The sequence below is a fragment of the Adiantum capillus-veneris genome, chromosome 1, assembly GCF_014529385.1.
Source record: "Adiantum capillus-veneris isolate H3 chromosome 1, ASM1452938v2, whole genome shotgun sequence".
Lineage (NCBI taxonomy): Eukaryota > Viridiplantae > Streptophyta > Polypodiopsida > Polypodiales > Pteridaceae > Adiantum > Adiantum capillus-veneris.
The window spans coordinates 116,777,404-116,788,646 of record NC_140931.1 but is presented as its reverse complement, the minus strand read 5'-3'; the positions used below and the strand labels follow the sequence as shown (position 1 = coordinate 116,788,646).

Genomic DNA, 11,243 nt, shown 5'->3' with positions numbered 1-11,243 from the left:
ACAATGATAGTAGCAGGTTACACAAGCTTAAAGTGCGATTTCTCTTAAGGTAGTCAGTTGAATTTGTAGAAAATCGAGGAGTCTACGCCATGAATTGTCCCTGAAATGCAAGTGAACATGAAACATGTGACTTCTTTTATTGCTGAAAGCACAAGCCAAAGGTTGTTTGTGAGTCAAAAGTGGAAGAGAGCCGTTATTCTCAGTTCTTAAGTTGACTACACGAGACCAAACATATGTTGAGACCTAAAGCTCATCTCTCTCTCTCTCTCTCTCTCTCTCTAAAACAGCGCTAACTTTGTACAAAGCCAACAAAAAAGAGAGAGCAGGACCAGGATTTGGACCACAGACGACCTAATTGGAACCTTTGCTACAACGTCTTCATAGTGCCATATATATGAGTCCGAAACATTGTTAATAAAAAGGAAACGTAATGAATGAAAGAGCAGAATTCTTCAGGAAAAAAGAACACATCTGGAAGAATACATCTGTAAGATTTTTGTACAGTTGGACTTGGTATAGGGAGCGCGATCGCACATGATGATGAGGAAGCGCCTCGACGATGTGCTTTGATCACTTTGGAAAATAAGTGTGACCAATTGAATGCGCCTAGCGGTAGCTGGTTGTTGCGTTATATCTTCATTAATCAGCAGCATTGCAGCAAAAGCGCCTGCAAAGAACACACGCAATGGGGTAGCTCAGACATGACAAGTATATGAGCAGACACACACACACACACAGAGAGAGAGAGAGAGAGAGAGAGAGAGAGAGAGAGAGATTGTTACGAGGAAGGCTGCGTATCCAGGCTTCGGCCAGGTGAGAGAGGTGCCATGTGTATGCAGCACAATACACACGCGCCGATAAGGACGGTCCGTCGGTCTGATATGCTAAGGGATGAAAATGATGATTGTCCAGACTCCACCGGGGCAGGTATATCTCTCTACGAGTCTACATATATTTATTGCACGTGCGTGTGTGTACATGAGATAATGTGTGTGTGTGTGTGTGAGAGAGAGAGAGAGAGAGAGAGAGAGAGAGAGAGAGAAACTCTACCTTCTACTTCTGGTTCTACCAGGACAAAACGCTTGGCGCGTATTATGGTTGTGTATGTGCACACAGACAATGCGTGCATTATGCGCAGGTGTCTGTGGACGCGCGCTGGATGTATCGTGTGGAGAGAGAGAGAGAGAGAGAGAGAGAGAGAGAGAGGCCTGAGCAGTGAGACTCTGAGAGAGAGAGAGAGAGAGAGAGAGAAGTAGTTATTAATGACTATAAATGAGTGCCAACTTGCACTTGGCTTGCAGAGGGTGATGGTGGAGAAGGCTGCGAATAACTGCCCAAGCAGAGCAGGACGTGAGACCGGCGGGGGGGGAGTCGGGGACGAGAGAGAGAGAGAGAGAGAGAGAGAGAGAGCGTGTCACTGTGTGTGTGTGTGTGTGTGTGCGCGTGTGTGATATAGAGAGAGAATGTTGGGGCCCGGTCACGAAGGCATGTGGGGGGCGTCGGGCGTCCAATGAGAAGGAGATGTTAAAATTAGGGCACACAAAAATGACCTGGATCTTGCCTGCGTCACCCACTCCTTTTGCGTCACCACCCACTCCTTTTGCGTCACCACCCACTCCATTCTCCCAATATAAAAATCTGATGGGCCGCGCAGAAGGCATATTTTTCTGTTACTGTCAGCCATTTTAAACATCCGATGGGCCTGCGCATATTTTTCTGTTACTGTCAGCCATTTTAAACATGTTAGCGTTAAAAGGGTTTGACGTCAACTCCTCAACCTTGGCATTGCTTCTCACGAGCATCGTTTTTTGGCTCCTTTAAAAAAACAGGCATTAGAGGCAAAAGCCCATCTGACGTCCTTTCCCAAGGCATGTGCAACCATGAGATTAGGGGCTCCGGACCTAATATCTCATGCAGAGCGAGGGGTTTCCGGGGTCCATATTTGAGGGGTTGACAGTGAATGTAACGCCTCTATCTTCATGCAAAGTAAATGTATAGGGAGGGCTTTGTGAGCAGTGGCAAGGACCACATGGAGATGTATAAGTGCATATGCTCCAAGTTCTCTCTCTTTGAACTATGACAGAGCGTCTCTATCTCAACTTGTTTTCGTCAGACCTATTAGATGTGATGCATGGTCATCCTTTGAATAGGGTTTTGCACATTATTCAAGGTGCGCTTCCTAGCTCAATATGGCATATGCAGGTTTCTACGCACTCGTGCGAAAGCATATTCTATGAGCTCTCTTTCCCTTGTCGTTCTTTGCATAGTTTTGGTGCTTCTCTCTATAGATATATTTTGGCATGAGAAGGTAAATGTGCCACTCCTTTGAATATGGTGTTTGTAGGCAAATTTTGGTGTGGGGTTTTTGGCTTCAAGCGTTGATCAACATATGGTGCTTGAGCTCTCAAGCTTTGAATAGGGGTTTTCTCTTCCCCTACTAATGCACTACAAAGGTTTCTCTTTATTTGTAAATTATTGTTTGAGAATGGAAAGAAAGGGTGGTTTCTCTCTCTCAATGCAATTAGCTATGTTTACATTTTGAAGACATGTCACGTTATGGACGATGCTGACATGGGAAGATAGGTTCATGATGAGTTTTTAATCGTAATGGTTGTTGTTTTCTCTAGGCATGCAAAGAGTGGAGCATTCATTGCTCGAATTAGAATCACTATGAAGAGGGTACACAACCCTAAAACCATTTCTTCACCTCATGCACACATAGAACCTCTTGCTACAGCACCTTTTCCTACATCCACTGCACGCATAAACCCCTTTGTGCATGCTTGGTTTCCATTGCCAGCCTCATCCAATGAGCTTTCTTTTTTGGCATAGCCCCTTTTGTAGAGCTAAGAGATGGGAAAGTGTGGTGCTGACTCTTCCAAGGAAATGCAAGCTGTATTAGAAGAACAAAAATATGTCATAGAAGAGATTAGGCAAAGTCTGGTAGAAGAACAACGAAAACTGTCGGTCTCGGTCTCATATCAAGCCATAGGCAAGTTCATCTTCCAAGACAGAGAGAGGGAACTACACCAAAACTAGCTAGGGTATTGAAGTCATTTTAGAAGCAACAAAAATCCCAAATGACTTGGCTGTCATAGAATAGATGGTCAAAACATTTGATGCCAACACAACCACAATGATCATCAATGGTGCAATTACAAATTCCCATATCTTCAAATTACCATTCAACTAGAAAGACCAATTACCCTACACTGTTGACACCATCAATAGTTTTTTTAATGAAACACCTAAATCCACAAAGAAGAGGAATTTGGGTGGACAAGAAATTCCAATATCCACACTCAAAAAGAAAGCGACATACAAGTTTGCCACTTAGTAAGGAAATCAACTTCAAGAATAATCTGACCTATGTGTCTGAAAAGCTCTTCAGTATGTTACTAGCCAGAGTAATAAACAGCAAAACCCTAATTAATCTGAGCACTATTTTATACCACAATGTGGTAACACAAACAAGAAAATTCAAAGCCTAGTATATATAGCATTAGTTTTACTAGGCTACCTATTGAAAACATCAATGTCAAAAATGTTATGTTGAGATTGAGTAGGGTAGAAGCCTAGAAAGGCTAGACACTGGCTTTGGAAGCACCAAAAGAGAAAACTAAAGTAGCCACACAAGTGACCAAAAAGCACACTCTAGGCAAAAGACTAGGAGGAATCTCTGAATTGGCTTCTAAGAAACAAAAACTGACAAAAGGCTTTTGGGATCAATTGAGTGCCAAAGTAAAGGACCCAGTCAGAACATTAGGAGTCTAGAAGAATTCTGAAAAATCCACTACAAAAACAACTAGTACTTCTCTAGTTACTACCACCTTGAAGACAACCATACAAAAGAGTGTAAATCAAACATCTGAACAAGAAAGAATATCATAACAAGCAATTGTTGTCACTAGACAAGGTACAATGGCTACCATAACCTTAGTTCAAAAAGTTATAGATAGGCTTAAATCTTTACAAAAGAACATGATATTGGGTGATTTGATTATTGACACCTCCAAAAAAATTGTCATATCATACAATGTCCCAGTTATCACATATGAGACTAAGAGAATCGAAGTCGACACAATCATAGATGGTTTTATTGCCATCATTCAAACTAGCTGGAACACTATTGTCAATACTCTATCGAATAAATGATGGAGGCCCAGACATCCATGCAACATGCTCAAATTGCTCGCCTACAGTAGTAGCTAGAGCAAGAAGTTGTCAAGGCTGAGAACTACAAAAAGGATGTGTTGAAGCTCAACGAGATTTTATTAGAATAAGAATATGAAAGGAAGCGGCCCACCAATAAAATCAAAGAACTGCAATAGTAAACAGAGCAACTCAAGCTGTTAAAATTTAATTTATATCACTACAACAAAAGAAGGTGTTATCGACGCATATATTGACGCTGCCCATCGCTATGAGCGTCGCTGTGAAACCAGTCGCTATTAGCGACGCTGATAGCGACGTGTATAGCGATGTGCATAGCGACGTATATAGCGACGACCATAGCAGAAAAAAAATTTCTTGGACAGAGGGCAGGTAGCCTGGCCTGTGCCCAGTTAAAAGACGGACACAGCCACAGCCAGACTTCTTGCCCTCTGTCCAAGAAAGCGAGCAGCACCAAAATATCAACCATGCTCTCGCGCGCAGAAATTTCAGCAGAGTTCCCTTTGTTTTTACATAAACTTTTCAAAAAAAACCATATCATGTATACGCCTCCTACATGCTATCCATGCAGGATCTCACATGAGATTTAAGGCCAATGAAAGACAACCGTACCAACTGAAAAGCATAACCATAACGAACCATAACCATAACTTAAAAGCATAACCATAACTTAAAACCATAACCGGCTATAATCACTTTGATCAAAACCATAATGCAGATAACCATAACCATAAACAAAATTAACAATAACCATAAGCATAACCAGAAAGAGAAACAATAACTGTCTATACAATGACAATGACAATAATCATAATCATAAGGAAAACAATAACTGTCTCAACACTAACTGTTTGTACAAAAAAGAGACACAGAAGCGTGTCTGTGTCTCACAAAGCATATAGATGAAATCTGGTCCACTAATGACTAGGCGTCGCAACCTGCACATAGGACAACTCACAAAATTAGTATTGATATTACTTCACATATACTGACTTAATTAAATCAACTCACACATATTAACGTCTCACCTCAAGCGATCAGCGAGACTGTAAGGCCTCCCAGTCTACAGGCTCTCCTGAAGCTTCAAGATCATTCAGTACTTCATAGATACCTCTGCGATATCCATGTGACTCCTCCTTGCGTGATGGAGCTCGATGCATCGTAAGATTCTGCGTTTATACAAAAATCAAAGTAATAAGAATACATGATTCATCGCGTTTTAAAAAACGCCATAGTTAAGATTGGATTAGAAACTCACAAACTCATAGCGAAAGGTGTCGAAGCCTCCGCTCCCAAGATGAGATGTCCCCCTAGTCATATGTCGTACCTGCGCGGCCTCACGCTGCTGTCTGAACCGCGTGGCCGCTGTCCGCTCATCCTCCCTAATCTGCAGCCACGTCTCGTGTGGGATGCCCGAAGGCTTCGGCGAGCCGGTCTTGAAAGCCTTCCGAGCTGCATCTCGTCGATGTTTGATGGTGTCCCGTGCAACACCCTTGATCCACCGTGCCGAAATAACGGAAGAACCCAGAGTAGGCTGGTACTCTTTCAGGATGGTCTCCACTATGTAAGTGACTTTTTCCTTTTCTTGCTGATCCCAAGACGTCAGAATGCTGGTCGAAAACTGCAGCTCCACGAGCTGGCGAATCCGCTGTCGCATCTCAGTCCCGACTCTATCCATGTCAACAGAACCATCTCCCCGTACAGTATAGAGCTTGGAGGCACTAGGATTGTGTGCCCCCCAAGGTGTCCGAGGTGTGCCAAGAGGTGTGTCGAGAGGTGTGCCTGGGTAAGACGGGGGTCGTGAGCGAGGAGGGGTCGAAACATTCGACGCGACCAAGCTGGCCTTCGCGCAAGTGATGGCCATCTGGAAGATAACAGTGGTGGCCTTGATAAATTGTCTTTTGAAGAGAGGTAGAATAGCGCACATCCAAAGACTGCCCGCAAATTGGACATGCATTGTATCCCGAAGTTGTTAGTCCTGCATATATCAAAGCATGAATCAGGCCAAGGCAAAGGGCTTGCGAATAGCGAGAATTTTATAAATCAATAACCATTACCAGAAGCTTCTCCGTATCCTGGCCAATCATGCATAGTCCACATAAGAAGTCCATGGATCCTTGCATGCTGACGTTGTCCTACTGGTTCAACCGCATCTGCTATGTCAATCCCATGCCATAACTCCTGGAGCTCGTCAACTAGTGGAGCTAGATAAACATCCATGTCTTTTGCCTTGAACTTACCAGGTACAATCAAGCTTAAAATCAAATGACCCTACTTGATAGCAAGCCACGGCGGGAGGTTGTAATTGATAAGGCACACATGCCAAGTGCTCCATGACGAGCTTCTCAAGCCAAATGGATTGACTCCATCCATTGCCATGCCCAAACGCAAATTGCGTGGTTCACTCTTAAAATGTGGCCAGGTATCTTCAATGTGCCTCCAAGCCTTCGAATCAGCGGACACCCTAAATGTTGCATCAGTGGATCTATTCGTAGAATGCCACCGCATCAACTTTGCAATGGAACCACAACGAAACATGATTTTTATCCTAGGAATAATAGGAAAATGCCGCAACACTTTAGCTGGCACTGTCTCGCCAACTGCATCTTGTTTGTAGCACATTGCTCCGCACTTAGGACACGACACACAATCTGCGAATTCATTGCGAAAAAGAATGCAATCATTTGGACATGCGTGAATCTTGTTGTAGTCCAAGCCAACTGAGGTCAGAAGTTGCTTTGCGTCTGGCCTGGAGGGGGGCATTTCATTGCCAGCCGGGAGAAGTTGCTCCCGCAATAACCTGTTTAAGCCACATTAAATTAAAAAGCTCTCCGAGCACATCACCGTTGCAATCGGAAAATCTCTTTTGTAAATTACGTACCTAAACAAAGCAGTGACGCTTGCATCTGACCACCCGTACACTGACTGAAGATTCAAAAACGCCAGACAAGTACGAAGCACAGATATTTTGGTGCCTTCATAGATTGGTTGACGTGCCAACTTCCTCAACATGTCTTCTGGTGCCGCTTCGTTCGCGTTCTCCTCGCTTGTCTGGAAGAAGGCATCCAGCATCTCCTCCATGCCGTCGTCTTCTGTCTGTAAGCCCATTTCTGCTTCCATCCGTGGCTCTATATTGGTCGGACCTTCACGCATAATCTTTTTTCTCTCTCTCTCAGATGTAGGTGCTATGTCGCGGAAATCAATGCCCGTTTCGTAGGAGTCGTATCACAGCTTCGGTACGGTTTCTCTAGCTCATTTTCTGTTGATCTTCGATGCTCGTGGCACTAGAGGTGGATTGTACAATCTCTATCTATCCTACATGGTAGGCGTGGCCAGAGTGTAGATCCGTCAACACCTCAGTGTGGAGGTCGTATGTCCAATGATCATTAATGAACAATCCTTCTAGAGTCGACGTGTTAACGGTTTCTTGTGAGGTAGAAGCAATGTTGCTCCCCGTGGTTTTACTTGTCACCAACGGTACTCTAGAGGGAACTTCTGAAGGAGGCAGCTCAACAGGGCCTTCTTGGTAAGAAGTTGGCAGGATATCCACATGGACACTCTTTGGGGGTGTGGGGTCCATGTGCGATGTGAAAGGAGAGTCCACTTCCCCACCCCCTTCGTGTGCTTCATTTGCATCAGGTTCCGAGCGAGTAGCTCTACCTAATGTTTCCATGAAACGGCTAAACATACTAGTACTAGGCTGTGGGGCTTCAGGAGGTGCATGGACTTCTCTCTCAGTGTTTTGGGTAGGGTATGCTTCCATGATTTCTGAGTCGGAGGAGGAATCACTAGCGGCTATTTTAGGGTCTTGGGTGGTGCTACCTTGTGACCTCCCTGAGGGTCTAGAGCCTATCGTGGATGGGTAATGGGTGTCCGTATGAACAGAGGCACCCTCAATATGCCCGTGTTCTAGCACCCGCCCAGAGCGTAAGTGCATGTGCTTTTGATACCCTAAGGTGTCAAAAAGCTGCTCTAGGAGGCCTTGTGACTAGTTTTTAGCGTGTTTTTTGTTTGTTTTTTTGCTAGATTTTTTAGAGCGTGTCGTGGAATGGGCCGTATGATAGCTCGAAACGAGCGTATTGCTAGGAGGGACGCGCTGTGCTTTACAGCCCACCATTTGGTTCTATTTTGCTCCAGAAAAGCCCGAAACAGTCTTTTCCTAGCTGGTGAACTAGGCTCCAAATAGCAAGTCTAAGGGTGCAAGTGGGAAGAGAAGGAAGGAGAGTGGAGGACTTGTCCCACATGCTCTCATTCCCTCTTGAGGAGGTAGGGTATATATATAAGAGTGAGTCTAGTATATATCATAAGACTGAGGACTGAGGCTTGGGCTTGGGCTTGGGCTTGGGGAACCGATCCCGATCTAACTTTTATACAAACCAACCTGTCCGTTTTTATAACTCACGTTTTTTATTTTCGAAAATCTAACCTCCCCCTCGCTCATGTTCTTATTTTTCGATTTTTTTTTTTTGAAAACATTTTTTTTTTTTTTGAGATATTATTTGGTACGCGTTTTGGTGCGCGTTGACCTCACCTAACTATTTACTGTCCCACCTACCTACTGACCTGCTAATAAGTGGTTCACCTAATTACTAACCTGGTTAATTAACTAACTGTGCGCCTAACTGTGCACAAACCAGAAAATGTTGGAATTAGGGTTGCAGAGAAACACACACAGCTTGGAGAAGACGGAGGGAGCTCAAGGCACACAATAGAGAGTGTGTTACTTAGTGTGCAATGGAAAGATAGATAGCCCTAGAGTGATGGGCGTATATACAATGCACGGGGGAAAAAACCTCCTAAAGAGGGAAAAAATGCCCCGGCGGTCCTAGTGTGTTCACACACATCACTACCACATGTATATGGTAACAAATCCCCCCTGGAGTGATGCGGTGAACGAGAGCTGGCACATGAGTAAAGGGAAGTGCCATGCCCTGAGGACAGGATCAGTCCACAAAGGGGAGTAAGCCCAAAGCTTTGCGGAAAGCTTCAAGCTTCTTACGAGACAATGCCTTTGTCAAAAGATCTGCAAGGTTGTCCTGTGTTGGCACATAAGCCAAGCTGATCTCTCCTGCTGAGAGCCTCTCCCTGACATAGTGGTAATGCACCTCAATGTGCTTTATGCGAGCATGAAAAACTGGGTTCCTCGCAACTGCCAATGCGCTCTGACTGTCAGTGTAGATAGTGTTGGCAGTGTCCTGTCCAACACCCAAGTCAGCCATAAGGCGTCTGAGCCATACACACTCAACCGTAGCTGTGAAGACTGCCCTGTACTCAGCCTCACAACTCGAAGTGGCCACAGTAGGCCTTCTTGCTCAACCATGATATACATGAACTGCCAAGCATGAAACAAAAACCACTTGTGGACACTCGCGTGTCAAAACAACCAGCCCAATCTGAGTCCGAAAAAGCATGTAAGTCTGGCGGCAATGATCCCCCCTTGGGATAAAACAAGCCAAGATGTAAAGTGCCACTAAGGTAGCGGAAAATCCTCTTGACAGCCTGCCAATGCTTAGACCCTGGGCTATGCATAAATCTGCTGACCTGCGAGACTGCAAACTGAATATCTGGCCTCGTGTCGCATACATAAATGAGGCAGCCAACAGCAGTTTGGTAAAGAGTGACATCAGCAGGATCGGCAGCATCATGTAGACTCAACTTCAAACCTGTTTCCATGGGAGTGGCAATAGGTTTGCAATCCTCAAGTCCAAACTTACATAGCAATGTCTCTATGTAACTTTTCTGACACAAGGCAATACCACCATCACACTGCTTAAGCTGTATACCCAAGTAATGATGCAACAGCCCCAAATCTTTCATCTTGAAAGTAGCATTCAAATCAGCCTTAAATTCAGCAATATGTCTCTCATTTGGTCCAGTGATCAGCAAATCATCAACATAAAGAACCACAATGAGAAATACATCATCCTCACGCTTTACATACAATGTGCTTTCTGTTGGACTGTTACGAAAGCCTCGTTTAACCAAATAAGTGTCAGCTTTCTCATACCAAGCACGAGGAGATTGCTTCAACCCATACAAAGCCTTCTTACATTTGCACACTTTGTCCTCTTGTCCTTTTATGACAAAACCGCGAGGCTGCGTTACATAAACTTCCTCAAATATGTCACCATTCAAGAAAGCAGTAACAATGTCTGATTGATGTACATCCCAACCAAAATGAGCTGCCAATGCACATAGAAAACGCACAGTAGTCATACGACAAGTGGGAGCAAAAGTCTCTTCATAATCTATGCCTTTTTGTTGTGCATAACCCTTTGCAACAAGTCGAGCCTTATGGCGATCGATCTCACCATCCGGCTTGCGTTTCAACTTGTAAACCCACTTCGTACCAATGGACTTTTTGCCAGGAGGCAAATCACATAAAGTCCATGTGTCATTCTCTATAAGTGCATCATATTCTGATTTCATGGCAGCAATCCAATTTTCTGAATTCTGTGCTTCATCAAAAGACAGAGGCTCCTCAACATCATGTAAACTAGACACAGCCAAAGCATAACAATCTGATGCATAAGATGCATGGCGAGAGCCTGAACGAGTACGACTAGATAAAGGTGCATCCAATTTACTGTCACGCAAAGTGTGCACCAGCCATTTTGGCATACCTCTAGCCTGCTCATTTTCAGCCCTTTCCTCATCAAGTACATCATGTACATCTGCATCAGTAATAGGCTGTTCTAAAACATTTTCAGAAACCCCCATAGGCTGTACATTTGCCTCATTGGAACTTACATTCGTATTTCCACCACTGAAAAGAGGCAACAAAGTGTCATAAATGTCCTGTGAGCTTACATTACTGTCTCTAGTACATGACAGCAAGGGTTGAACAGAATCTTCCACAAACACTACATCCCGTGAAACCAGAATACGTTTTGTTTGCGGATGATACAACCTGTAACCTTTGCTTTCAGCACTATAACCAACAAAAATACATTTGACAGCCTTATCATCCAATTTTCTGCGCTGCACTTGTGGCACCAAAGCATATGCCAAACAGCCAAAAACACGCATGTGCTCAATAGAAGGTTTTCTATCATGCCATGCTTCATATG

The 11,243-nt window shown here is 44.2% G+C and overlaps 1 long non-coding RNA gene across 1 annotated transcript; it reads right to left on the bottom strand.

Moving 5' to 3' along the window:
• Positions 1 to 397: 397 nt before the first annotated feature.
• On the bottom strand, positions 398 to 1,205 carry LOC147465408 (uncharacterized). The gene is made up of 2 exons (XR_015187996.1): positions 783 to 1,205; positions 398 to 667 (listed from the first exon to the last, which is right to left on the bottom strand). It is a non-coding gene; the product is annotated as an uncharacterized LOC147465408 (long non-coding RNA).
• Between the last annotated feature and the right edge of the window lie 10,038 nt (positions 1,206 to 11,243).